Source organism: Lissotriton vulgaris, chromosome 2_1 (assembly GCF_964263255.1).
Source record: "Lissotriton vulgaris chromosome 2_1, aLisVul1.2, whole genome shotgun sequence".
NCBI classification, from domain to species: Eukaryota; Metazoa; Chordata; class Amphibia; order Caudata; family Salamandridae; genus Lissotriton; species Lissotriton vulgaris.
The window spans coordinates 72,135,372-72,163,170 of NC_141687.1; positions in this window are offsets into that span (position 1 = coordinate 72,135,372).

The window sequence follows — 27,799 nt, forward strand, 5'->3', positions numbered from 1 at the left end:
AATTACTATTCCCACTCCAGAGAGTGCACCAGTAGGGAAAGCGTTGGATAGCATAAGGGTAAAAATTACTATTCCCACTCCAGAGAGTGCAACAGTAGGGAAAGCGTTGGATAGCGGGAGGGTAAAAATTACTATTCCAACTCCAGAGCGTGCAACAGTAGGGAAAGCGTTGGATAGCGTAGGGGTAAGAATTACTATTCCCACTTCAGAGAGTGCAACAGTAGGGAACGTGTTGGATATTGGAAGGGTATAAATTACTATTTCCACTCCAGAGAGTACAACAGTAGGGAAAGCATTGGATAGCGTAGGGGTAAAAATTACTATTCCCACTCCAGAGAGTGCAACAGTAGAGAAAGCGTTGGATAGCGTAGGGGTAAAAAATACTTTTCCCACTCCAGAGAGTGCAACAGTAGGGAAAGCGTTGGATAGCAGGAGTGTGAAAATTACTATTCCCACTCCAGATAGTGCAACAGTAGGGAAAGCTTTGGATAGCGTAGGGGTAAAAATTACTATTCCAACTCCAGAGAGTGCAACAGTAGGGAAAGCGTTGGATAGTGGGAGGGTGAAAATTAGTATTCCCACTCCAGTGAGTTTAACAGTAGGGAAAGTAATGATTTAATATATTATTAAAAATAAATTAAATATCAATACCAATAAAACATTAATTGAAATTAATAACCAATTTAATATTATGTAATAATTAATTAGAAATACATCTACATATTATTTATTAAAAAATAATAACCTATTCATAATTATTCAACAACGAATTAATTTTAAATAACAAAAACTAATTAATAATAAAAATTAATACCAATTAAAAATTAACAGTAAATTAATTATCAATACACAAAAAGTATTTTTAATATGTAATTAATTACAATTACATTACTTCCCACCCTATTCCCCTATAAACCCACATCCCACTACAAAAAATACATTAATACAATTATCATAATTATCAAATATTTAATTAATACAAAATAATTACCAATTAATAAAAAATAATTGCCAATTAATAGAAATTAATTACCAATTAAAAATTAATTAACAATACATTTAAAATCAATACGAATAAATGAAAAATAAATATTTACTTTATTACAATTAAATTACTTCCCACCCTATTCCCCTATAAACCCACAACCCGCTACAGAAAATAAATTTAGAAAATTAACATAATTAACAATTAATCAATTAATACAAATTAATTGGCAAATAATAAAAATGAATTACCAATTACAAAATAACAATACATTCAAAATGAATACCAATAAATAAATAAAAATATTTAATTAATTACAATTAAATTACTTCCCACCCTATTCCCCTATAAACCCACAACCCACTACAGAATTAAATTACGCAAAAATTAAATAACATAAAATTCATTACTTAAAATACATTAAACATACATTACAAAAATGAATATACACTTTTCACACATATACTAACATACAAAACACTTAAAAAAAATTGATAATATTAAAAAATCGATATATTTAATGCCTATATTGTATATTTCGATATTTTGACTTCTATATTTTGAAAATCGATATTACTTACCTTAAATTCGATATTTTTAACCACTATATTGTGTCCATTCGATATTTTGTCCATTCTATATTTTTACTTTGATATTATGTCCATTCTATATTTTGGAATAGATATTATGACTGTTTACCATGTGAGAGGTCAGGGATACATAGCTAAACTGCAGTTTTCAGAGTGTCAGGAGTCATGGAGCCTGAATTCGGGTCCTGGCTCGGCTGAGCCACAAAACGGGATCATCTCGACTTTTAAACATGCACCATGTAAATGCATTGGCAACATAGGCCTCAGTGCAGAATTAACGTTTCTTCCATGGAGGTCCTGGTAACTGACATGCTAACATTGGACGGAAACGCAGAGGCATTAATATTACAGGCATGAGAAGGGAATTGCAAGGTGACATGGACATACATGGGGTATATGTATATACATAGGGTGCATGCAGGGGACACACTGGCCACGTAAAATTTCTATTTCCTCTTTCCCTCCTTGTCCCCTACTGTGCCCTTCAGGACACATCTATATTCATGATACCATATATCTGACCATACAGCATCATTTGCTCGTCTTTTTTCTTTTGTATACGTGGATGGGGAATACAGGCAGTGGCACACAAGCCGTAAATCGCCGGGCCACATTGCAGACAGAGACAGCAACTGAATATAACTAACAGTATCATTCCTAGGAACGACAATACTTTCCATCCCCATGCTGATATTATACTCCAGAGCCAACCGGATCAAGTCCATGTGCCTGGGTTCTGATGTATCTCGTGAGCTATCTTGTGGAGTCTTGTTATTGCTGCATACACGGATGGCGAGTTATTAGGAATAAACACGCAACAACTGGAGCCGATCACTCTACAAGCCCCGCCCCTATCTGCCAGGATGACGTCAAGAACAAGGCGATTCTGAAGAACAACAAGTCTCATAGCAGACTGCTCCTCGGTCAAGTTAGCTAGAGCAGAAGTAGTCTCATTCACTACTGCTTCAAGAGTTCTTGTTAACCTGCGTATTAATTTACTGTTTTGGACGGGACCTATGAAGAAAAAGAATCCTTTATTGAAATCTGTATATTGCTCCAAAGCTGTCTCAGTCTGATCGACAACTGGGGAATAAGTCTTCCTCTTGTGTCTAACATGTACTAGTCGGGAATCTCGATGATAACATGATGGGGCTAAAAAAACGGGTGGCAGTAGGAACGCTATATAACACGTCCCACCCCAGTCTAAGGGCAGAAGTACATAGGCTGTCTGACCGCAGATAAAATAGGAATGGCGGGAAGCTTTGAAAGTAGACTTCCCTTTATCATTGAACTCGACTACAGTATTACAATCACTGTGTCCTAGATGCACGGATCCTTTCTTTCTAACACACAATTCACCCTTTACTGGTAGGACTGTTATGAACGGTGGACCTGTATTTTTCTCGGACTGGACATTCAAAATCATAAAGTTAAGGGAAGCATTTCCTTGTTCGTACACTTCATTTTCTAGATCTGTTCCTTTTCTCTGGGGAAGACCATCTTTGTCTGGAAAACATGCCTCATTCATTACTTTATTTAAATCTCCCCAGATCCATTCACTCTGGGAATCTGTGAACTTTCTGTCTTGTGATGACATTAAAGCAAACCATGCTCCGCACGAACCCTTGTGCGAGAACGGGAAAGGAAAGAGGGGCAGAACTCCCTTCGTTTTCTGATAAGGTGGGAGTCGGCCACATACCCAGCAATTCGTTACGTTGCTGGTCTGATGAGAATGGTGCAACATTCGAATAAAAGTATTGTTGCGCAGTGCTAGTCGATATGACAGTTCATGGGGTGGCAGATCACTGAATGTGTGCTCTACAGTGTCGTTAAAGGAAGAATGTATATGTGAAGCAATAGGAGGAAAGAAAACATGTAGCGTCAAGCTGATACATATAATCGATATACTTAAAAGAAACATAATAATCAGAGTTACTATACATCTACTGCGTAAGGTCTTGCAGTATTTCTCTTTCTTATCTCTCTGTCTGCTATTCTGGTCTACGATCTTATACATGTCAGGAACCTGTCTAACCGATTCACCACAGGGTGGACTTAAACAATTAAACGCTGTCTGACTTACTAGACCGTAATTTGGACCTATACACCTGTTGCGGAGTCTTTTCTAGCAAAGGGGGCTTTGAGTCACTATTTTCAGGGCAGTCTTTAGTTTCGATTACAGTTCCGGTATGTCTTTGGAATTTCTTGATGTGTTGGGCATGGATCCAGCCTTTTCTTCCCTCGACCTTGACGGCAGTCCTCGTGGTTGTAAGCAGTACTAATTTCGGTGTGCGCCAGCGGGGCTCGAGAGGGCTTGAACGATCAAAATTCCAGACTAGCACCACATCTCCTGGAACGATGGAGTGTTATTTTACTTGGGTGTTGTCGGGGAAGGCGGCTGCAACCTATGAACGACAAGAGAGGAGTGCAGACATCAAGGAAGCCAGGTAATCTGTCAGCATATTACTGTAAACATAGGTAATTCTCTTTGGCATAGGCGTACCCCATATATTCGGTGGTCTACCAAAAACCACCTCGTAAGGGGACAGTCCTGTTCTGGAATGAGCTACCATACGCATGTAAAAGAGGGCAACCAGCAAGGCTACCATCCAATCCACGCCTTTTTCTGCACAGACTTTCGCTAATTTTGTCTTAAGTGTCTGATTGTGTCTCTCTACAAGTCCGGCTGCCTCTGGGTGTCGTACACAATGGAACTTCCACTGGTACCCTAACAGAAGAGATACTTGTTTCATTAATTCAGAGGAGAATGGCTGACCGTTATCTGAGTACACGACACGGGACAACCCGTAACGTGGAAAGAACTCTCGAACCAACTGCCTGGCAATTGTTACAGCAGTGTAATCTGGGACTAGGTATGCTTCTGTCCATCTAGATAGTGCACATACAACTACTAGGACATATTTGTATCCTCTACATCTGCCCATCTGGATATAATCCATCTGGAGGACTTCAAAAGGGTGGTCAGGAGGATGAATTCCACCTTGTTCCACGGGAATGCCTTTGCCTGGATTGAACTGGCAACAGATCATGCAGGTGCGTACTTTCTGTTTTGCTGCTGCACGCAGGTGCTTGTTGAACCAAATATTCTGTAAACTGTCTAGCATAGCCTTTTCTCCTAAGTGTGCTGGACTATGTGCTGTGTTTATGATGACTTGTACCATAGAATCAGGAAGAAACCATGTAGCTTTGCCTTTTGTCATCCAACCCTGGTCAGTCTGGACCCCTCCTTGTTCAGTCCATTTCTTTATTTCGTCTGGAGTGGCATGTGTCTGTATGTCGAGTACATCTTGTGTGGGATCCCTGACTGTCATGCAGTTTGTCAGTGTTGGCACTTCCGTCTTTGTCATGTCTATTGGAGTGTCTGTTGTAGTCTGGGCTGTAAGTTTAGCTGTTCGATCTGCCAGGTCGTAACCCTGGGAAATGGTGTCTGTGGTTTTCGTATGTGCTTTGCATTTCATGATGGCTATGGCTGTAGGTAAGTGTATAGCTTCTAACAGAGCCTGAATAAGGGGAACATGCTGAATTTATGGCAGGAGAGAGGTCAGGAAACCTCTCTCCTGCCATAACACTCCGAAGTCATGAACGACCCCGAAAGCGTACTGTGAATCTGTATATATGTTTACTTTCAAGTCCCTGGCTCATATGCAGGCTTGTGTCAGAGCGATGAGCTCTGCTGCTTGTGCTGACAGTGTATCTATTCGTTGTGTCTCTATGACTTCAGTATCAGTGGTCACAGCATATGCAGCCACTAACTCTCCTGTGCTTGTTCTCATGCATGAACCATCAACATAAAGTGTCAGGTCAGGGTCTGGCAATGCAACATCTGTCAAGTCCTGTCTTGGCTTCATCACTGTATTAATTACTTCCACACAGTCATGTGGTGCAGTGTCTGTTGTGCTTGAGGGCAAAAGTGTAGCAGGGTTGAGAATATTGCATCGTCTGATCTCTATGTGTGGCTGAAATAATGTCAGTTCATATCCTGTCAGTCTCGCTACAGTCAGATGTTGTGTCTGAGTCCTGTTCAAGAGAACTTCCACTGAATGTGGAACCTGTACTGTCAGAGGGTGTCCTAACACTATGGAATCACTCTGTCTTATTGCTAGGGCTAATGCTGCAACTGATTTCAGGCACGCAGGCAGAGCCTGGGCCACTGGATCCAATGTACTAGAAAAATAAGCACAAGGCTTGTGTTTTCCTGCTTGATCTTGTGTAAGGACAGATAATGCTGTACCCTCTCGTTCAGTGACAAAAAGCGTAAAAGGCTTGCTGTAACAAGGAATCGCTAAAATTGGTGCTTGACATAGGGCTTTTTTCAATTCTTCAAATGCAAGTGTATGTTCTTGTGTCCAAGGGAGGACAGTCGAAGACGCTGCCTCCTGTGTTGTTAGCTGTATGAGTGGTTTGGCTAGATATGCATACTGGGGAATCCATTGTCTGCAGTAAGAAGTGAGGCCAATGAAGGCCCGTACTTCCTTTTGTGTCTTGGGCTGTGAAAGATTGGCAATTAACTGAATACGGTCTTGTGTTAGCTGTCTACCCCTCTTGGACAGCAAGTGTCCTAGGTACACCACGTGCTGTGCACAGAATTGCAACTTCAAAGGGGACACTTTGTGCCCCTTGTCTGCCAGAAAGTATAAGACTGTCAGTGATGCACGTTCACAGTCTGGTTCTGTTCGTGCTGTGATCAGGATATCGTCTACATACTGGAGCAGTGCGGTGTTGGCAGGCAAGTGAATACTGTCCAGTTGTCTTTTCAATGCTTGACTGCAAATACTAGGACTTTCTGTGAAACCTTGAGGAGCTCTCGCAAATTTGAAGCTGCGTCCATTTAAACAGAATCCGAATAAGTATTGGCTCTCTGGATGTATTGGGACACTGAAGAAGGCGTTCTTTAGATCAATTACAGTGAAGAACGTTGCCTCGGAATCAATTGCAGTCAGTAATGAAGAAATGTCTGGGACCACTGGGTATTGAGGAATTATGCATTTGTTCAATTCTCGAAGGTCAATCACTAGTCTGTAGACTGGTGGTGCATTAGGGTCAATTCGTTTAAGAATAGGGATGACAGGTGAATTACATACATATGAGTCAGTTTCTAATACCACTCCCTGTGCCATGAGTTCTTCAACAATTTTCAGTAATGCTACTACGGCATCAGGTGGTAACTTGTATTGTCGGATGCGTGGCAGTACTACTCCTAGTTTGAGAGTGACACGGTATGGCGTAATGTGCATGTAACCTACGTCAGTCGGACCTTGTGCCCATAAATGCTGTGGTACATTCTGGAGTCTGGGATCAAAATCTTTCAACACATAATGTCCTTTAAAATCACGTAAAAACAATCGCACTCCTTTCGGAGAACAACAAATAACTGCTCCTAGTTCTTTCAATGTCTTTATACCAAGCAAATTTTCTGGACATGACTTAGTAAGTAACAAGTCTGTAGTACAGAACAATGGACCGACTCCTAGGGAAACTGGCTTTGACACTTCGTTAACAATAGGCTTTCCTGAAAATCCCAGGGAAATATTCTGTGAGCCTGAGAGGGGTGCCCCTGGAACCTCGTTGTGACTGATGGTAGTTCTGCTCGCCCCTGTGTCAATTAGAAATTTTCTGTCTTTTCCCAATACACGACTATGTACATAGGGACCCTCTTGATCTACAGGAACTTCGATAAGGGGCAAGCCAACCTCCCTCTCTAGGCTGTTTCATGAGTACTGTTGATATTCTGGATAGTCTGACTGTGCGTACTGGTACATTTGTTGTGTAACTTGTTGTGTGGCAGCTATTGGTTGGGGTAGAACTACTGTCTGTTGCATATTCTGTGGGGTGTTATGTGGGGTGCTATTCTGTCTGGGAGGATGTGGCCTTTCTTTTGTCTTGCCTGTAGCTATATTGTGTTTCAGGACAGCACATTCATTTACATAGTGACCTGGTTGCTTGCAATAATTACAGTTCCCTTTAACGGGTGCCGTGCCCTTTTTATGCCCATCAGCTGGTACTGATTGTGCAACTAGCACTTTCATTTTCGTATCCTTCATGCGTCTCTTTTCATGTTCCTGTTCCTCTCTAATTCTGTTCTGGTGATATTGTAACATTTGCAACATTTGGGAAGGGCTATTTGCTTGCCAGGTACTCTCAACCTTCAGTACTCTATTCTTGATCGGGGTTAAGGAATTCTCTACTAATTTGCTCACAAGAAGATGTGGATATGATTCACTACTTGGCTTAAGGCCACTATTGATAGAAAAACATTTTTCGAATCTAGAATAAAAATCACTAGTGTCTTCTTCTGGTTTCTGTTTACAGGCTGAAATAGCATCCCAATCTTCCTTTTTAGTAACGAATAATCTTGGCAAGACCTGTATCAAGAGTTCAGGTAGTGCTTTAGCTTTTTCCCCAAGACCAACACCAGGGAGCCGGCCTTTATCCTCATTTTCCAATTCTGTCCAACTTATCTTTTTCTCTCCCACCTCCCAATCTTTCTCTTTAAGCTTTTCGTAAATACCTGCTGGTAACAGTACTTTTAATAATTTAATGATGTCAGCGTACGTGTAATCCCCTATGCGGAGAATGTCTTTTAATTCACAGTGGAACCCCCCCGGGTCTTTATCATGGCAGGGCAGCATCCTTTTCATTTCCAGTATTTCTATTTTTGTCAAGGGTGTGTAAACGTATACTCGCTGAAACTCACCCGCTGTATTTTTAACGGGATGAACCTCTCGTACGGGGTTCTGTCTGTCTAGGTGTAAGCTTTTTCTGTCGTGGTGTGGGGCAGGAATCATGCACGTGGTCAGAAAAGTCAAGTACTTATGTCGTTGGTCCAGAATGACATTAATTAATTCGGTACCTAGGCCTACCCATCTCTCTAGAAGTATATCATCCAGTAATTTATACAAGGGACCGGGATCAGCATGTTGACTCTCGTACAACGTTATCAAATGTTGAACCATGTAAATACCAGCCAAACGCTGTTCGTTCGGAGGAAGGCTCAAAAAGGTCTGAGCCACTACGTCACTGTTATATATGTTAGAATTAGACACCCATTGAACTGCTGACCGTGCTAATTCCTGCTCATGTAGGGTGTGGGGTCTATCGCACTCTACTCGTCTTTTCAGTGGGTTCTCAGTAGCTTGGAATAGATGTTCGAGGGAATATCTTTCTTTTATAGGAGGTCCCTGTTTGCGGTAGTCAAGGCACTTAGGCCTGTCAAACTGTCGAGCTCTACCTACATAATTTATTTTACCCATTTCCTCTGTTTCATGCTCAGTATCTTCTGATGCTGAATCCTCTTTCTCGTCAGACTCTTTCCTGTGTAAGTTTGGAATCTCTTTTTGCATTTTCCTGTACATGCATTCTATCTTTCCCAATGTATCATGTTTACCGGCAGCTATGTTATCACTCCAATCAGTCATACCTCTAGTTACTCCTTTATCTGGCTGGTCTTGTTCCCTGATCAGACAATTAATCAAAAAACGTAACATTGCGCGTTGAACCTCCACCTTTCTTTGTTCCATGGCCTCTGCTATACTCTCGGGTCCCTGCCCCGTTCTAATGAAATGGAAGATGTTGTCTAAATTGTCCTTCATGCCTGGTAATGTGATCAGATACTCTACAGCGCGTCTTAGTCGTAGTGAGTACACGAGCATTGCACCCATACCTGGTACTGGATCGTATATACAATGTGAAATCGTTACATTATGCTTTATTTATTCAAAGTTTTATATAGCGCGAACAAGATCCTTACAGATATCAGAGCGCTTCACAATGGCAGGGTAGGGGCAGTAGGAAAGAACAGAGGTAATGGGAGCAATGTAGTAGTCACTAACATGAAAGGATAATAATAAAATAAAATACATAAAACATATCAATATACAGTCAGGTGAACAGGTAATAAAACGGCACAAGTCATGGATCCCATTACATAGGTGTTCAGGTACACCTTGGGTGTGTGGCAGGCTTATACCAGTGTTTTAGTATAGAGAGCGCACTGAGTGAGGGCATCGGGAGGGTGAATCAGTGACCCAATGTGTCTCATATGCTTATAGGGTGATGCTGTCATTTGTGGCGTTCGTTGTAGTCCTAACTCTTGCAGTGTTCGCATTGCTGGTGGTGTTAGTGGTGATGCTGGTGGCCCCCCTCCTACTGCCCCTTGTCCTAAGTCGTCTTTCACGGTTGGTGGCGGAAGCAGTTGTGCAAGCTGATCCTGTGGTGGGGGCGGAGGGAGAAAAGGATTGTTGACGGATGGGACAGGAGGAGGGAAGTCTGTGTTATCATAATCCGGCCAGGCTCCGCTAGATAGGAGGAAATAAAAGCCTCAGCTTCTGTCTGTCTATGCCTACGTACTTTAGTCGGTATCAGTGGTGGCGGCAAATTACCCAATGCTTCTGAGGGGGTCACTTTAGCTAGTCCTTCAGCGAGGACAGGATACATGCCCGTGATGAAGGCATTTCTTTCTCGATCTGCTTGTTCTGCCTTGACCCGTTCCCCCTCTTCCTTTAGCTCTTTTTCTCTGGCTTTTTCTGCTGCTTCTTTACTTCTCTCTGCTTTGTGGAATTCTTTCTCTGCTCTCCTATGCGCTTCTTTACGCCATAACTCAATGGCATCTTTCTGGGACGGTCTAACTTACTTTTTCCATAGTGCTTCCTCTACTCTCATAATGCATTCAGCATCCCATGTTCCTGAGGCAGGCCATCGATACTTTTCTTCTAGATCCTTCGTGTAATCTACCCATAAGTCTAAAAACAGTATGGTATCTAGCCCATGTTTCTGATACATAAAATGGCCAGGTGTGTCTCTAGGCGGGACGAGAACTGACTCTTCCAGTATCCCTTTCCTGGTCCCTATCTGACGTAATTTCGAAAACAGTGGCATGTTGGAACTAACTTAACGAAAACACAATATACACAAGAATAGACTGAAAACAACCATTCACACAACAACATTAAAACATTAAAAACAGATACATCCTAACTAGTACATAGGAAAAAACAGGAACCTGTTTACTTTATGTACTGCAAAACAGTACAATCATACCGGTCTCGTAAAGAGACACGTCTTTACCGTGCCCACTGAATGGGACACGTCTTTACCGTGTCTGTGTACCCAAACACGTCTTTACCGGGCTCAAATAAATGAACCCGTCTCTATGCGTTCCCAATAACGGTACTCACCGGGAAGCAGAACTGAGGGCCTCGGAAACTCGATACTGCGTGACTGCTACTGCTGCTGCTCATGCGCATGCGCCTCGGAACAGGTGGGCCTCGGGATACCTCGGACCTTGCTCTCTCGGCTTGGGCTCTGGTTCGGATGGTCCGCAATCCTCACCGCCTCGTGTGGATGCCTGGTTGCAGTCTTTGTCTCCTCCATGGGCCTGAGGGAGTAGGCAGGAAGTCCCGCTGTCGTGTACACTTGAAGTCCGTCACGGCTGTAGAAGGGGGCAGGGGGCTGGACCTACATCGCCGGCGCGTGGGGAAGGGGTTTAGTCCTTATTCGGGCGCCAGATTATGTGGTAAATAAAAGAATTACCCTGTCGGAATTTCTATACATTAACAAGGATCATGCATATAATGAGAGGCAGAGTCCGTGGTGTCCGATTCAGAAGGGCTTTAATTCAGTAACTCAAGTTAAGGGAGAATCGGGTTCCATCACCACTAGGGATCAGGAAGGATCGTCATCTGAACTTTATTCACAGAGTGCATTATTTATAGTTAAAACATATATTAACTTGCATAGAGAAGGCGGAGCACTCCAGGCAGAGCAAGTGAAAGAGAGAGATAAGAACACATGGGCGTGAAAAGGGCGTGTAAGAAGGCGTACACGTGAGTGTTCACTTGAGGAGTCATAGGTGTGTCATAGGTGGGTGGATACATGGAGGGGGTCTGCATGGTCAGCAGGTACCTTTACCCTACTTGTGCGTGCCAACTTGGTCATGACGTAGAATTGACGTTAAACTGGGGGAAGCTGGGGGGAGCATACTTTCGTGCTAGTAGAGGAGTCTTGGATGAGCCCTGCTGACTGGGGGTGTCGGGCTGCATGGAATTTCTGTCTTATTTACAATCCATTACAGATGTGTCTAACAAGGGCGCCATGGAAATGCCCCCATTGTCCAACCAAATCCAACGGGGCAAACCAAAGAGTGGTATAAAGTCCTTGATAAGGGCCTTCGCTTTAGCCAAAGCAGTGTTCTCTTTAGTTGGGTAGTCCTCAACCCATTTATTAAAGGCACAAACCACCACTAGAATGTATTTTAAATTGTTGACGCGCTCTATGTGGATATAATCCATCTGGAGTATTTCAAACTGTAATGTTGGTGCTGCAAAACTTCCACTCAAAACACTTTCTGCCTTCCCCGGATTGTGTTGCAAACAGACCATACAGTACCAATCGGACAGCCGTCCTTTGTATGTTAGGGTTATTCCATACTGGGTCTAACAAGGCACAAATACCTTTAGCTCCAACGTGGGCTGGACCGTGGGCCATAGTTACAACGGCTTGTACCAATGCATTGGGCAACAGCCATCTTTGCTTTTCTGTCAAGTCCACCCAACAGTTATTCTCATCCAATCTCCCCACATCCTTCTCCCATCGCTCTAATTCGACTGGAGTGGCTTCCTTCTGCAGTTGTTTCACGCTTTCTATGGTGTTATCAAACAAGTCAGATTCCTCCACCCATCTTTCAGAGGACATTACAAACATAGTTGATATTGTAGACTGAGCCGTTTGCTTGGCAACCTGATCTGCAAAAGCATTCCCCTCGCCCACTTCGTCCACCACTGCCTTATGGGCACTACATTTTATTATGGCTAGCTTTTTGGGTAAAGTTAGGGCATCCAGTAATCCAGTAATCATAACACCAGGGGACCATTCTGTATTTTCTGACCATGAGAGGTGAGGAAACCCTGCTCCCTCCACAAACGCCCAAAGCTGTGGGCTACGCCGAAGGCGTATTGGCTGTCTGTGTAGATGTTAACCTCGAGCCCCTCACTTAATTCACAGGCTCATAATAACGCCACCAATTCAGCAGCCTGGGCTGATCGATGGGGAACTCAAGATGTTTCAACTACTGTTTTCAAGGTGGTGATTGCATATGCAGCTGTTGTTGTTCCATCTGCTAACTTGAAACAGGACCCATCCACATATAACTCCCCCTGAGGGTCAGATAGAGGAATGTCTGTGAGGTCAATCCTGCCCTTTGTTTCTTCTTCAGTTCGGAATATGCAATCGTGTACATAATTTGCAGTTTCACTCGAAGGGAGTGGTAGCAATGTGGCCGGGTTTAACGTGGCACATTGCGTAATCGTAATGTGTGAAGCAAATAGTGTCAATTCATATCCAGTGAGGCGTGCGCTCGTAAGATGCTGTGTCTTAGTTTTGTTTAGCAATGCATCCACACCATGCGGTACCATTACTGTTAGACTAGAATTTAGAACGAGTCCTTCCGACTGCCGGATGACCATCGCGACAGCTGCTGTGGCCCTCAGACAGCTAGGAAGTGCTCTGGCGACATTATCCAATGTGGCCGACAAATAAGCGCACGGCCTTTGCTTACCACCAAATCCTTGCGTTAACACTGAAAGCAAGCAAGCGTCGACCTCATGCACTTATAGTACAAAGGGGTTACGGTAATCAGGAGTACCCAAGACGGGTGCAGAACAAAGAGCAGACTTTAAAGAGTCAAAAGAAGGCTGACAATCATCCGTCCAAGGGAGGGGTTCATGCACATCTTTAGTGGTTAAATGCAACAAAGGTTTAGCAAGAAGAGAAAAAATAGGTATCCATTGGCGACAGTAAGAGGTGATGCCAAGAAAAGCACGAACTTCACGCTGGGTGCGAGGGACAGACATGTTAGAGATGGTAGCAATACGCTCAGGAGTCAAATGCCTACCCTTCTTCTACAGTAGATGACCTAAGTAGGTCACCTCCTGTCGACAGTATTGAAACTTAGACAGGGACACCTTATTTCCCTTCGCCGCCAGATGGTGAAGTAATTTAACAGTAGCATCCTTACAGCCTTCCTCAGTGTCGGACGCTATCAACAAGTCGTCCACGTACTGCAAGAGCACGTTGCCTTCGGGCAAGACTAGATCATCCAACAGAGCCTTAAGGGCCTGACTATAGATGCTCGGACTCTCAGTATAGCCTTGAGGTGCACAACAGAATCTGAAACTTCGGCCAGATAACGAGAAGCCGAAGATCTGCCTGCTTTCAGGATGGATAGGGATACTGAAGAAGGCATTCTTCAGATCAATGACCGAAAAATATTGGGCAGTAGACTGGATCATCGTGAGTATAGTGGTGATGTCGGTCACCACAGGGTACTGTGGTACTACAATCTTATTAACTTCCCGCAGGTCGATCACAAAACAATAGGCATCAATATTCCCCTGTGGTCCAGAATCAGGCGATTTCTTCAAAATCGGAAGAATCGAGCTGTTACAAATATTGGCAGCTGTCTCCTTAACTACTCCTTTATCAATTAAGTCCTGAATAATTGAGAGCAAAGCCCGCTCGCCTGCTGGCAAAATTTTGTACTGTGGTATGCGTGGGTGGGATGTCTAATTTTCCAACATCCGCATCCCCTGTTGCCCATAACGCAGTAGGGATGCTATCGAACTCGGGGGAAGAGGCTCATTTTTAGCAAAACATTGTTTCATGTTGTCAGTGTGGGGTTGTATCGTTAAATAAACCCCATCTGGGGAGCAGTATATTTTTGCATTCAACTTTTTTAACATATCCAGACCCAATAAATTCTCCCCACAATGTGAAATCAACCGAAAAGGTGATTTAACAGTAGCGGGACCGATCGTGAAGGAGAGGGGTTTAGAGACGGTGCTTACCACCCGAACTCCTGAAAATCCCACAGATACATTATTTTGCCCGGACAGAGCCGCCCCTGAAACCAATGATCGAACAACTGAACTATTCATTGCTCCTGTGTCAATCACAACATTCTCAGAAGTTCCCATCAATTCCCCTCTCACATAAGGTCCTTGTTGATTGACTGGGATCGACACTTGGCCCCTACTCTGTCCCTGGCTGTCCTATGGGTGAACATACCCATCCTGATCTTCGAATACGTCTTGCCTTGAGTCGCCTCTTCTCTATGCATATCACTCCGATCTGGGCCACCTTGTCCCCGTCCTCGTCCCCGAATTGCTCCGGTCTGGGCAAGCAATAACGGACACTGTGCATTCCAATTTTCCTTCCTGCTTACAATAGGCACACTGATTTATCCCTAATGACTGTGCCGCGCCTGCGCCTCTGCCTGTTTCCGCCCCTCTACATACGGGCCCTCGGACTCCTCTCCCCCCTCCTTGTCCTCGAACGACTTGCTGTAACAACACTCGGGTTTTAAGATCCTTGTCCTTTTTCTCCACTTTATACTTGCTCTCATTCTCCCTATGCTCATAATATTTGGCCATGCTAAATATCACTGAGGGGGTAGAGGTAGTCCAGGTACTCTCGGCAGCCTGTAACCGTGCAGAAATGTTGGGTGCCAAATTGGTTACAAATCGATTCACAAACAACCGTACCCCACCTTCCGTGGCTAGGTCCTGTCCGCTAAAATCAATAAAAACTCCCTCGAACCGAGTGAAGAAGTCGGAAACACTTTCGTCTTTCTTCTGTCTACAAGCTGTCAATTTATGCCAGTCAACTCTATGGGGGGGAATCAGTGTGTGCATGAAAGCTATTATTTTTACTGGCAAAGTGATGATTTCATTTCTAGGCTTATCTCCAGGTTTGCAGTCTCGGTCCCAGTCTTTCAACCCATTCCAGGTCCCCCCTAGCTCTGCGGAATGATCAGTGTCATGAACCTGTCGCCATATGTCGACCGGAACCAATAACCCGAAAAATAGCTCAACATCTGCCAGTGTCATTACAGCCGAGGCTGCGGCATCAGTCAGCTCTTTGTAGTAAGCGGTGGCGTTCTTGCGGGGATCGTGCAATTGTGATTTGAGAGCAAGAACCTCACTTTGTTTCCAGAGAGTGTACAACCATTGCTCCTGAAACCCGGCCTCTACTTGAGCTCTTATAACTTGGTCAGCATTATCACGTGCTTCAGGAATTTCGGGATGAAAAATAGGGAGTACTTCCCGCATGGGATGCTGGGAAGTCAAATTGGGACTTTTTACAAACATTCTGCCTCGATATTTTACTAATGTGTCTTCGTTTTTGTATACCTCTACCGGGTCCATGTTAAACTTATGGGTCCAGTCTCGGATGTTATACAGTATTTGGGGCACCATCCCATCCTGGAAGCATAGTTCCCAGGCCTCAATGAGATAGCAAGACATTTGATATAGAGCATGTTGCTGCATGACCGGTTCCAGATCTTTTATGGTACTCCACACATCAGCTACTGTATATATATCGTTCCGCATCCATTTATCAGCCTGATCTGCTACAGCCTCTTTCTCACCATATCCCAAGGAGGCTCTTGTGAATAATCGTCTAGCATTCATACCATCAGGTGCCCCTAACGGTGTGCGCTCCCCATATCCGGGGGTCGTACTGGCTGATTGGGAGGTCCATATGGGGCTCGGGCTGCCAACACCATATGGGAAGTTCCCAGGGGTTGCCGTGTATCAGGGATAAGGGTAGCCGTGTCTCTCGTTGAGGTAGGTGCGGTACGCATAGTACCCAGGGAAATGAGAGGCACGTCTGCCTCCGGTGGGGAGGCCAGGGAAGCGGTAGCCGGCTGAAGAGGCACAGCAGGATATATGCGTTGAGGCGCATACCGTGGGGGAGGCCGTTTATACAATAAATCCTCTATCTCATCTTCCGCTTCATTTCGAGTCACATAACTTTTATCTACCTGTAACCTAAACTGCCTATCCGCATACTCGATATTTTGCTTGGTCTGATTTTTATCATGAGCGATGGCTTTCTGGATAACAGTCTGCCCTTGCTGTATCTTCATTAGTTTTTCGGACCGTATGCGTCTCTGCTTTGCCTCTTTCTGCCACTTATTAAGAGTATCAAACATAGATTGTCTGCTGCGTTTAGCGAACAGACATCTTGCAGATACTGGATCTTTTTCTCGTCAAAAGATCCTGTCTTTGGCCACTGCATTTCTACATTATCCTTAGTGTATTTATTCCACAATGTATTAAAGAGGGAAGGCCCACTACCATGCTTAGAATACATATCATGGTTGAGAGTTCCCGCTGGAGGGGATGGTTGGCTTTCATCCAGCCTTGTACCACCTCGATCAATACAGCCAAAACATAGTTTACTGAAGCAAGGCATTGCCCCTTTTCTAGATTCGAGCTGAAAAGGAATAAAATGATTATTTACAACGCTCTCATACACATGACCATGTTTGCATTCAAATTCAATCTCACACAAATAAAGTGATTACAGTACATAGAAAACTAGACAAACTTATTTCAATCAAGAGGCGGAGCCCGTCGACTCCTACCTATGGAGAACTCCTTCCAAATCCAAAAGAAAAGGACCCAAAAACAAAGTCAAATAAAACAGTCTTGTCCTTAGACTGCCTAGAGATAGCCACACAGGTTTCACTGAACCACAGACCGATCTACGGACCATCCGACAACTTTCATGGTTCACCTCCTGAACTATTCTGGCTAAGCCCGCATTTTCAAGCACCGCTCCAGATTTGTCCGAGTGCTACCCAATCTCAGCCGCCGGTGTTCCCGAGAGCAGTCCGGCCAGGTGTAAACTTCTTCCACAAGTTACACCAAGGCGTCTGGTCTTAATCTCTAGTTATTTCCAAAATCCAAAACACGTGCATCTGCCCGTGCAGTCTCAATACTGCCCCGTCAGACCCCCTTTTCGAGTCCTCCGTGACCAGAAGTCACCAAATTCCAAGTTCTAAATTCAAATTCAAAGGATATCCAACACAAAACAAGACAAGACACTCACCTGGTGCACTCAGGTCCGATTGTGCGTTCTTCACTGCTAATTCTTGTTAGACCAATGGGGGCCGTTCTCGGGTTACACCCGAAGGACTCCGGCGTGGGGTCACTAGAAGCTGGGGCTCTCCCAATCGGGAGAGCGGAGAAGACCCCAAATTCTCCCCCCCCGATCAAGATCACCCTTTCCAATGTTCCGTTCCTTTCTGATTACAGAGGGACGACCCCAACGCAGAGTCCCGGCGGAGTCGCCAACTGAAGTACCGAAAAATATATTACAACCCAAATAGAGCCATAATTACAAATAGCCCCAATACCAATTAAGAATAATCAGTCAGTTGGCAGTGTAGAAGGTCCAATCGTTTATTATAACAAACAAACTCTGCCAGAGGAGCTCCTTGCGACCTAACCCCACGAGGTCCGCCAAGAAGACTGCTGGCAGATTATCAACAGATCACATATATACTGTTACATTTTGAAACCGTTACCTAAGAAGGAAAAATACAAGTTGGTACAGGTTGGTGCAGGGGAAAGACCATATATGGGAGACAAAGCGCTCTTAGTTTAGCCCATCTCGTTATAGCAAGGTAGTGAGGGTAACTCCCTTCTGCTAAATCCGAGAGAGACCACACAGCACCCCTTGGAATGTGCTTATCCAGCCTACCCCCACCTACAACCTTGACAGGCCTAACGTGCAGAAGCAGCAGTTAGCTACAGTGGTACTATTTCTCAGGAGAACGGCTTGAGCTAAATGCAATGATAGGTTTTCATTAATGCTGTGAATGGACCAGGCCACAAAATGGCGCCAGTCGAGTCAAGCGATACTGCCTATGATTAGGTGCAAAAACACGTGCAACATAGTGTATGCTAATTCCTAAGTTATTACATATTGTGTGCGTATTAGTGTTTGCGTCCCTACATTAGCCCACTAGGTACATCACGCTAATTACTAAAAGTAACTACATGCGTTACTAGGCCCGAATCGAATTCTGGTTCCTCATTATAATTTGAAAGTTTATATGATTTATTTATATCTTAATGAACTGTGAATAATAAATAATCTCATGTGAATCTTTTATCAGTGACAGCAAAGAATGTTGAAAAGAAGGTAAAACTTAGATATGGGTTTTGATCGCCACTGACTGGCATGTGTGTCCCAGTACACCCCAGTGCATCATGGCAAATGTAGTGAAAGCTACCATTTTCTCTCTGTTTTCATGATACGATTTGTTAGTACCAGCAGAACCAGGGCTGTATATACCTGCTATACACCGATACATCAATCTTATAGTCTCCATCAGCAGGGAACCGACTTTGTAGGGGAAAACATGCCTTTGTACATTAAGTTCTGTAGTAAGATACCCAACAAAGCTAAGGTGGAAACCTTAGCTTAGTGAACTAGCCCCAGCATGGGCAATTAGCAGGCAACTGTAACAATGGTGCTGCACCATTACCACCCAAAAGCATCTGGCAAGTGTAGTGAAAATAGTGTGTTATTGAAAACACAGCTCTTTCTGTGTATCCATTGCTCTAGGGATGCTTTGTATTTCCAGTACTCTTCATAATGTCCACAGAATTGTACACTAGGAACTGGATTGTTGAAATTCAAAAGAAACGTCAACAAGAGGAGACTATCCGACAGAATTTACTATCCTACAAGCATTTATGGGCTAGTATACTTGTTGCACAAAAGCACAAAATAATATAATCATGGCCTTTGGAATTATGCGGAAGGGGCACAATATGTGGCTGGGGTGCACCAAATTTGTGGCAAGAAAAGACAAATTATGCGGCATAATGCAGCAAATTCATTTTTTACAACACTGAGATGCTCCTTGTTGGATCGCTTTGAAATAAAGATCTTTAAAATAGCAACAAATGTTAGTATAGTCAACATGGTCTCTCAGATCCTCTTTTGGTTTTAATGAGTGTGAACACTGCAATCTTTGAGAGTGAGAACAGACACTACTAGGGCCCTGTAATGATCTGTATATGTTGTCTGGTTCTCGTGGTTGGAGAAAGTTGTACCCTCACCATTTGATCCCAGTGGATGCCTCCCTACCCCTTTAAAGGCCCACTGCTCCCTATCTCACTAGGATAAAAGATTTGACATCAAGGACTTGCCCCATGGGAAGAGAACCAGACAGTACAGATCCAATGCAATGCCATCCAATCAATAAAGCCCAGAGAAGCGTCCCAGTACTAACGCCCACCCCAGAGTGAGTTGCACTATGCATACATGCCTTCCAGAGGCTTCTAGCATCTTTATGGTGTTGGTGTTTCCTGAAACCCCTTACCGTGCAGGCTACCACTCCCTACCTCAATGGCCTCTGTCTCCATTGTGTTTTACACTCACAGTTCTGCGTTAAAGACTTGCCTTCAAAGCAAGTTGTATGCTCACAAGCTCTACCAACATCTGCACATTTTCAGGAATTTCAAGAGTTTTCAGCATCCATCCAAAGGATCAATTAGGAAAAATGTATATTTTTAAGCACCTGTGCAGTGCCGTTGTTTCATAAATTACCTTGTAGGCAGTTGCCTTCCACGCAAGCTTAAATGACTTCAAGATGATGCCAGTTTCCAAAAAATGGCAATAAAAATGTACTAACAGAACTGGAGAACTAAATGGCAAAATATAATTTTGACTTTATTCATTTATTTATTTTAGTGTTTTATAGAGTGCAAACTTGACCCGTTAGAGTATCAGAGCGCTTTACATAGTCAAAGAGACATACAATAGGCATGATATCACAAGAATATACTGTACATTAGGGAGGGGGGGTGCTGCATACACGAGGGATGAGAGCATACACAGATAGTCAATATTACAGTCGCTGCGAACCCCCCGGTTTCTTGGTGGGGCGAGGTAAAAGGAGGAAGTCTCTGAGGTGGTTGTGGGATGGGGTTTACCCAAGGAATTTACCCATGAGGAAGGATTTAGCCTCCTTTTTGAAGCGTGCCAGCGAGAGGATTCTTCTGATGGCGGGTGGGAAGGAGTTCCATATTCTTGGTGCAGCCCCAGTGAACGCCCGATTATATGTTTTTTTTTCCCGAAAGCGTGCAGGCTGGAGTAGGAGGGCACTGGCCGATCGTGAGTTTCTGCTTTCTCCGGATATCACAAGTTTCTGTGCAAGATACGCAGGGGAGTTTGAGTGTAGGGCCTTGTGCGTGATGCATGCCAGCTTGTAATGGCCGGATTTTCCGCTTAGATGGGATCAGCCCCCAGGGGCCCCTATAACCCAGCCAAAACGTACTCACCTCCCTCCTTGGAACGTATTCACAATGAATATGGATAGATATATAGGTATATACAGGTCGCACCTAAGGATGGGGAATAGCAATACACATGCATAGATTCTCTACAATATCTTATTCACATCAGTTGGTCTCGCGGCCACCTCGACCCAGACCGGTCTACCCTAGGGCAGATATGACACACAATCCGGTGCGTCTACACATGGGCCTGCAGAACCCAATGCTCCCCTTTCCAAACGATCCACAATCCGGTAGATCTACACGCCAGTATCCTTCCTGACGCTCTCACTTATGCAAGCCACAATCCTGTGGGTATCCACGCTGGTATCCTACCCAACGTTCTCACTAACGCCGCATATCAACGACAACCACATTCCTATGAGCAATTATCGGGACAATGTCTCAGTTATCTACTTGGGATAAAACTATAATAATGACTTTTAATATGGTTCCCAAATTATATGATGTACCTCCTATTCTTGGCATCAAAGGTCCACTCACTCCCTCTTTGTTCGATCACTATTTACCTGATCGGGATTTCACATCCGTTCACATAAACAACTTTCGACTAGGAGGTCCATTTACCAAGATTGAACAGGAACACAAGGCACACGTTTGTTCTATAAGAACTAGGGTATTTATTAACAATAAACACATATCACATTACTATGCAACATAATTTCTGTAAAGAAAAGGTAAAGATTAGAATGCGCGCTAATTGGGAAAAGGGCGGAGATCACCTTGTTAACATGAAGTCTGGGCTCGGCAGTCAACTAGGTTCCCTTCTCGTCTCTGTGTCCTGGCTTGCCTCGCAGTCACGCCCCAGCCGTCACAAGTACACGTCTGCACCGCTAGGCTCAACCTCGTCTGCTTCCCTCCAGGCCACCGGAACCTTGCTGGTTATTAGCTACCGTCTCTCTCTCTCTCTGTGCCAGTGCGCTCCGTGCTAATTCTCCTTCAGTCTTTCTCAGAGAGTTTCGGTCTTAAATCTTTCTCGGACTTCAAAGATGGCGACTGTCCGCCATGAAATAATTAATGGCAGAGATGCTAACGGCTAGATGCCGCTTACGGACTGACTGAAAACTGACTAACACCTTCGCTAATATCAAAGCCCGTTCCTTCATGGAAAGTTACGGTCAGCCACCTGCCGCCCACCAAATTCTTGTACCTCCCCGTACCAAGGACACGTTCCCAGCCGGCCGGCCTGAAGTTGTGTCTTCGGAGTGGAGAAAAATACATTCCTTCGATAAGGGCCAGCCTGAGCCGGTTCTCTCCAAGCGAACAACAGCTTGAAACTAAAACACTACACTTGACCTAGAAGGCCTCTCAAGCTACCAGGCAGAGAGCAAGATGGAGTCTGTCTCGTTTAAGGCCTACAGGGCCCACAATATGCGCAACTCCATGGAAAATATCCTAACACTTTAGCAAATGGGCAAATCATGACTAATACTTATGTATCTATCCCCTTATTTAGATTCATAAGCCCTACACCAAGGAAAGGGACACGAAAATACTCTACTATATAAAAGGCAGGGATCCTGTCTATAGTCCTAATCCCTATGCTATGGGGGTGATAGACTGGAGTCACTCTCCATCATTCTCCCTCTTAAAGGAGCCAGAAAAGGGCAGCCATTACATTACACCCCTTGACTCCAGTCTATAAACCACAAACTAAATAGCACTCACATCAGTAGAAGAACAATAGGAAACAAAATTAACTGATCTATGCCTATAGCCAAGTCTACAAAATTGAAGCAGGGAAGGAATACACTGAATAAAGCAACAAATAGCTATTAAAACACAAATGGCAACGATAACTCCCCCTAAAATCTGTCGCAAAGAATGTAGGTCAGGTAACCAATTAAAGAGCCAGTCAAAGAAACCCTGATCTATGTGTTGTCTAATTTCTGCAGTCAAGTCGTGTAGTTTGTCAATATGGGCTTGGATTGATTTAGAATGGTCGGACAAATTAAAACAGCATAGACCTTCAAAATCAGAACATTCATGTCCATGTTTTAGCAAAAGATAATCAATAGCAGCGCGATTCTGTAAAATAGCTCTACGTTCGCCTTGGGCATCTAATAACAGATCAGATAAAACAGTAGAGGTTTGATTGATGGACTTAACCATCCAGCAGGCCATCTTGCCGATTGTTTTGGCATTATAAACGGCCAACGCAGGGACTCCAATAATAGAAAAAGCTAAACCAAGATATTCCGATTTAGAGTAAAGATGGACAGAGGAATCACAGTCCTCATGCAATGACATTGAATCACGTACCATACGGGAATGTGAATTAGGATGTGAGGAAAACATTAATAAACTCAATCTAGTGATGGCACATGGGCCACCAGAAATATTTGCAGGAATATAAGGCCAGGATGAATTCCCGCAAGAAAAGAGCCATCCAGATGGCAATAACATGGAACGATAATAACTAGGGGCAACTAATAAACGTTTACAAGTCATATTATTTTTAACAGAGAGACACGAATTTGGAAGTCTCTTCAAACACAGCAATCGTTGATGAACCGAAAAAGAAGTTGCAGCTTGTATCTTTAGCCTAATACATTCGGTGATAGCTTTTGGATCACATGTCATCATAAAACATAGGTCTCCGGGGGTAATGTTAAAAGTAGTAATCCGGGAATGAATAGGGATATCGAGGTCTGCAAGAGCAGTACATAAGGGACAAAATTCGTGGGCCGCAAAATCGCCCAGGATTACATTTGGTCGTGCATTCGAGATATTAAAAATATGTCGCAAAGTCTCGGTAGAAGCAGGGACGGCAACCAAGCAGGTCGCCAAAATGTCAGTCACAGACCTCATCGGTGTAAGACACAAATGTGGAGAGTTCGTCACTCGCTTTGCGAGTGTAATCCAAAAGTTAGAGGAAGTCATCCACGCAGACCGTGGAACTCGGATTCTCCCATCAACCGGCGTCGGTGGATCCTCTCCTCTCCCGGCGTAGCAGGCCAAAAGGAGTCCAACGCCGACACATCCTGCAGCAGCAGTCCAGAGAATGATCTGAAAGAATACAAATACAGGCCTTAATCATTCTCGTAAATAACATTTATCAGCTGGGACAGCATCCCAGCCATCTTTCCCTGGCTTCATCACCAAAACAGTGTTGTCATGACCGGTCGCAATAATATCAGCCTGTTCAGGAGGATTTTTAGGCGATTGCACCCATATTTTAGCTCCAGGAAGATCAGATGATCCGAAGCCTTTTTGTCCTCGCACAGTTAGTAACGTTGGGGCAGAGCCTTTTTTGATCTCACCACTGAAAACAGGCATAATCAATAACTGAGCAACACGGTCAGACTTTTTAATCAATAAGTCAGTCTCACTGCTATTCAGCAGGAGAACCTTAATCTCTCCCTGATAGTCACTGTCAATTACTCCGCCGAGCACTTGTACGCCTTTCAGGGCCAGGCCAGATCTGGGGGCAATTAATCCAAAACTACCGGCAGGTATACAGACACCAATGCCAGTTTCAACAATGATTCGGTCTTTTCCTGGTAAATTTGCATCCTTTAAAGCATGCAGGTCTAGGCCTGCGGAACCAGGGGTCGCTCTACATGGAGCCAAAGCTCCGGTGGTAATTTCCCAATACATGACAGTGTTGGATAGAGAATTAGGCTTTACATTAACATTTGGAGGAAACAAACGCATCAACGGGGATTCAGCATGTAACAAAGGGCGATTATTCAAAATCAATAGAGCTTGAAACAAAACATCCTTCCAATTCTTGTATCAGTCATCAGTCAATTTGCGCAATTGTTCTTTTAACAAACCATTCATTCTCTCAATCAGTCCTGAAGCTTGTGGGTAATATGGAATGTGAAACACCCAATCAATATTATTTTCCGCACAGAATTCCTGCACCAATCTTCCACGAAAGTGGGATGCGTTATCTGATTGAATCTGGAATGGGACACCATAGTACAGAATAAGCAGCTCCAGGGTTTTAATGGTATTCACTTGGGTAGCATTCTTGCAAGGGAAAGCGACCAGAAGGCCACTATAAGTGTCAACAACTGTACAAATATATTGACAATTTCTGCTCATAGGGAGCGGACCGATATAGTCAATCTGCCAAATTTGAGCGGGCAATTTACCTCGATGCAAGTGGCCTCGAACAATTTGAGGAACCTCCTTTTTCCTAGAATGCTGACAAATGGGACAATGTAGAATGACATCTTTTATTAAAGAAAAAGGAATATGAATTCCTCTATCGGCAGCCCACCTGCTAGTGGCCTTTTCTCCAAAATGTCCCGCTTTCTGGTGGGCCCACTTCGCCAATCCCGCCAAATCAGAATCTTGCATGTCCACCACTGCCTCAGCAATTTTAGATTTCTCATCTGCAATGTTATGAAAGAATGTATCAAGGGAATCAATTGGAGTGTGAGCATCCACGTGAAAGATTGTTACAGTACTCTGCGGGAGCAACTCCCAAATTTCTTGCCATAATTCTTTTCCCCACAATTCTTTTGAATGCAATTCCCAATTATGAGAATGCCATGTTGATAACCATACCGCCAGTCCATTCGCGTTGGACCAGGAATCAGTGAAAATATGACATGTGCCAGGCAATTCCTGTTTCAAAACCTGGTAAACTGCATAGAGTTCAGCATATTGACTACTCTTACCATCACCAGTTGTACTCAATAATTTCTGCGTCATAGGGTTATAGGAAACAGCCTTCCAATGTTTTTTCTCACCAATGAACTTCGCCGAACCATCCGTAAACCACACATGTTTTCTATCCTCTGCGGACAGATCATCAAATGATTTACCCCACTTAACAGGAGACTCCTGCACTACGGGTACGGAACAATCGCTTCCAGTCTCACTGGAGGGCGCCTGCGCCACTCGCTCATGTAAAACCACCACACCTTTCGGACCCACACGTGCTCTGTCCTGAATGTACCATTTCCATTTAATCACACTCGCCTCTTGAGCATGTCCAATTCGATGGGATTTCGGTGAACTCAGAACCCACTGCATAATCGGAATTTCAGGTCTCAAAATCACAGCATGGCCTAGGGTCAGTTGCTCGGTATCCACCAGAGCCCAATAACAAGCAAGTAATTGTTTCTCAAAGGGTGAGTAACGCTCACCAGCCTCAGGTAACTTTTTAGTCCAAAAACCCAATGGCACTTTTTGTCTGCCCTGCTTTTGCCACAGACTCCAATTAGCATACAGACCTTCCACGGACACATTCAAGTCCACATCACCTTCACCCACCGGCCACAAATCCAAAGCATACTGAATAGCTTCTTTTGCCAAACTAAAAGCATTCTGTTGAGACTCACCCCATTCAAACGCATTCTTCTTACGAGTGACTCGATATAATGGAGCCAAAATCTGACTTAGATGGGGAATATGCTGACGCCAAAAGCCAAACAAACCAATAAAACATTGAGCCTCTTTCCTGTTCCTTGGGACTGCAAAATCAAGGATTTTTCGCTTCACCTGTGGGATCACCTCTCTGTGACCTTCATGCCAATTAATTCCTAAAGATTTCACATTTTGGGATGGACCTTGTAACTTATCAGTATTAATTTCCCAACCTTTTGCTCGCAAACAGTCAAGGATATGATCTAAATGTGACTGTACCTGATCTTGCGTTTCACCTTGAATCAAAATGTCGTCAATATAATGACACACCTGAACTTGAGGATTCGTGGGCACTTCAGACAAATGCTCTGCCACCAGCCGGTGACAGATCGTAGGACTATGCACATAGCCTTGAGGAAGACTCCGGAACGTCATTTGACGTCCATTCCACGTAAAACTGAATTGTTCCTGACACTCGGGGCAATCGGAACTGAAAAGAAAGCATTGGCAATATCAATAGAAGCATACCATGTACCTGGATGCTTTTGAATTCTCTGAATCAAAGTGACAATGTCTGGTACTGCAACAGTCAATTTAGGTGTATGTTTATTCAATTCTCGATAATCAACAGTCATGCGCCAAGAATTATCACTTTTGCGCACGGGCCAGACAGGGTTATTCCAAGCAGATGTGACCGGAGTAATAACTCCCGCGTCAACCAAATCCTGAATTGTAGCAGTAATTTCCTCATGACCACCTGGAATACGATATTGCTTCTGAGAAACCACTTTCGTGGCTAAAGGAATTTTAATAGGAGGCATTCGCAAACGGCCAACCCGTATGGGTCTGGTCGAAATGTACTGTCTAGTTCCAAATTGATAACAACCATCATCCAAATGCAAAGTCATTCCTTTCAAAATGTCAATTCCAATTATATATTCCAAAAGTGGTACAACCAACACAGAGTATTCTCTACGAGGAATCCTACCAATTCTAATGTCAAGTGCAGTTTGTACTGCGGGGGTTTCTTTTCCACCTAAACCAGTAATCGTAAAAAAACTGTCCTTTAAATTTCTTTGATTTACCGTGAATTAAAGTGGCCTCCGCCCCAGTATCAACTAATGCTCGGGCCCTTTGGATATTACGATGTTTCCAAAAAATCTCAATATCTACATAGGGTCTATTGTCTCTGTGAGCCCACTTGTGTACCGGAGCTTGACCTATTTCCTAGTCATTTTTCCCGCGTTCAGTCAACCAAGACAGATCAGGATAAATGCTCTCAGTTTTCTTCGGTATCAAAATGTCTTGTTCATATCCGTCTCCAGTACGAAACGGATTATTGTCATGTTAAAAAAATTGCGAATTACAGTCAGAAAGTCTGTTACGATCCTCTCTTCTTCTCATCTCAGGGGAATAACTCCTCTCCTCTCTATTTCTATTGGAAACACGATCATCTCTTCCCCTTTCACGTTCATCCTCTCTCCCCCTCTCGCCATTACGATGAGGGGATACATCACGTTCACAGCGCCGACCATCATGGCGATCAGAATTCACACGTCGTCTCTCATCACCACTGTCATCCGAACCACGGTCATACTCATTCTTTCGCACACGACGGGCACCCTCTTTCCGATCCAAACCACGCTTACGAAACATATCCCATAAGCGATTATTAGGCTCGCCGTCAATATCCTCCCTCTTGACACAATCAGCAATGAGAGCAA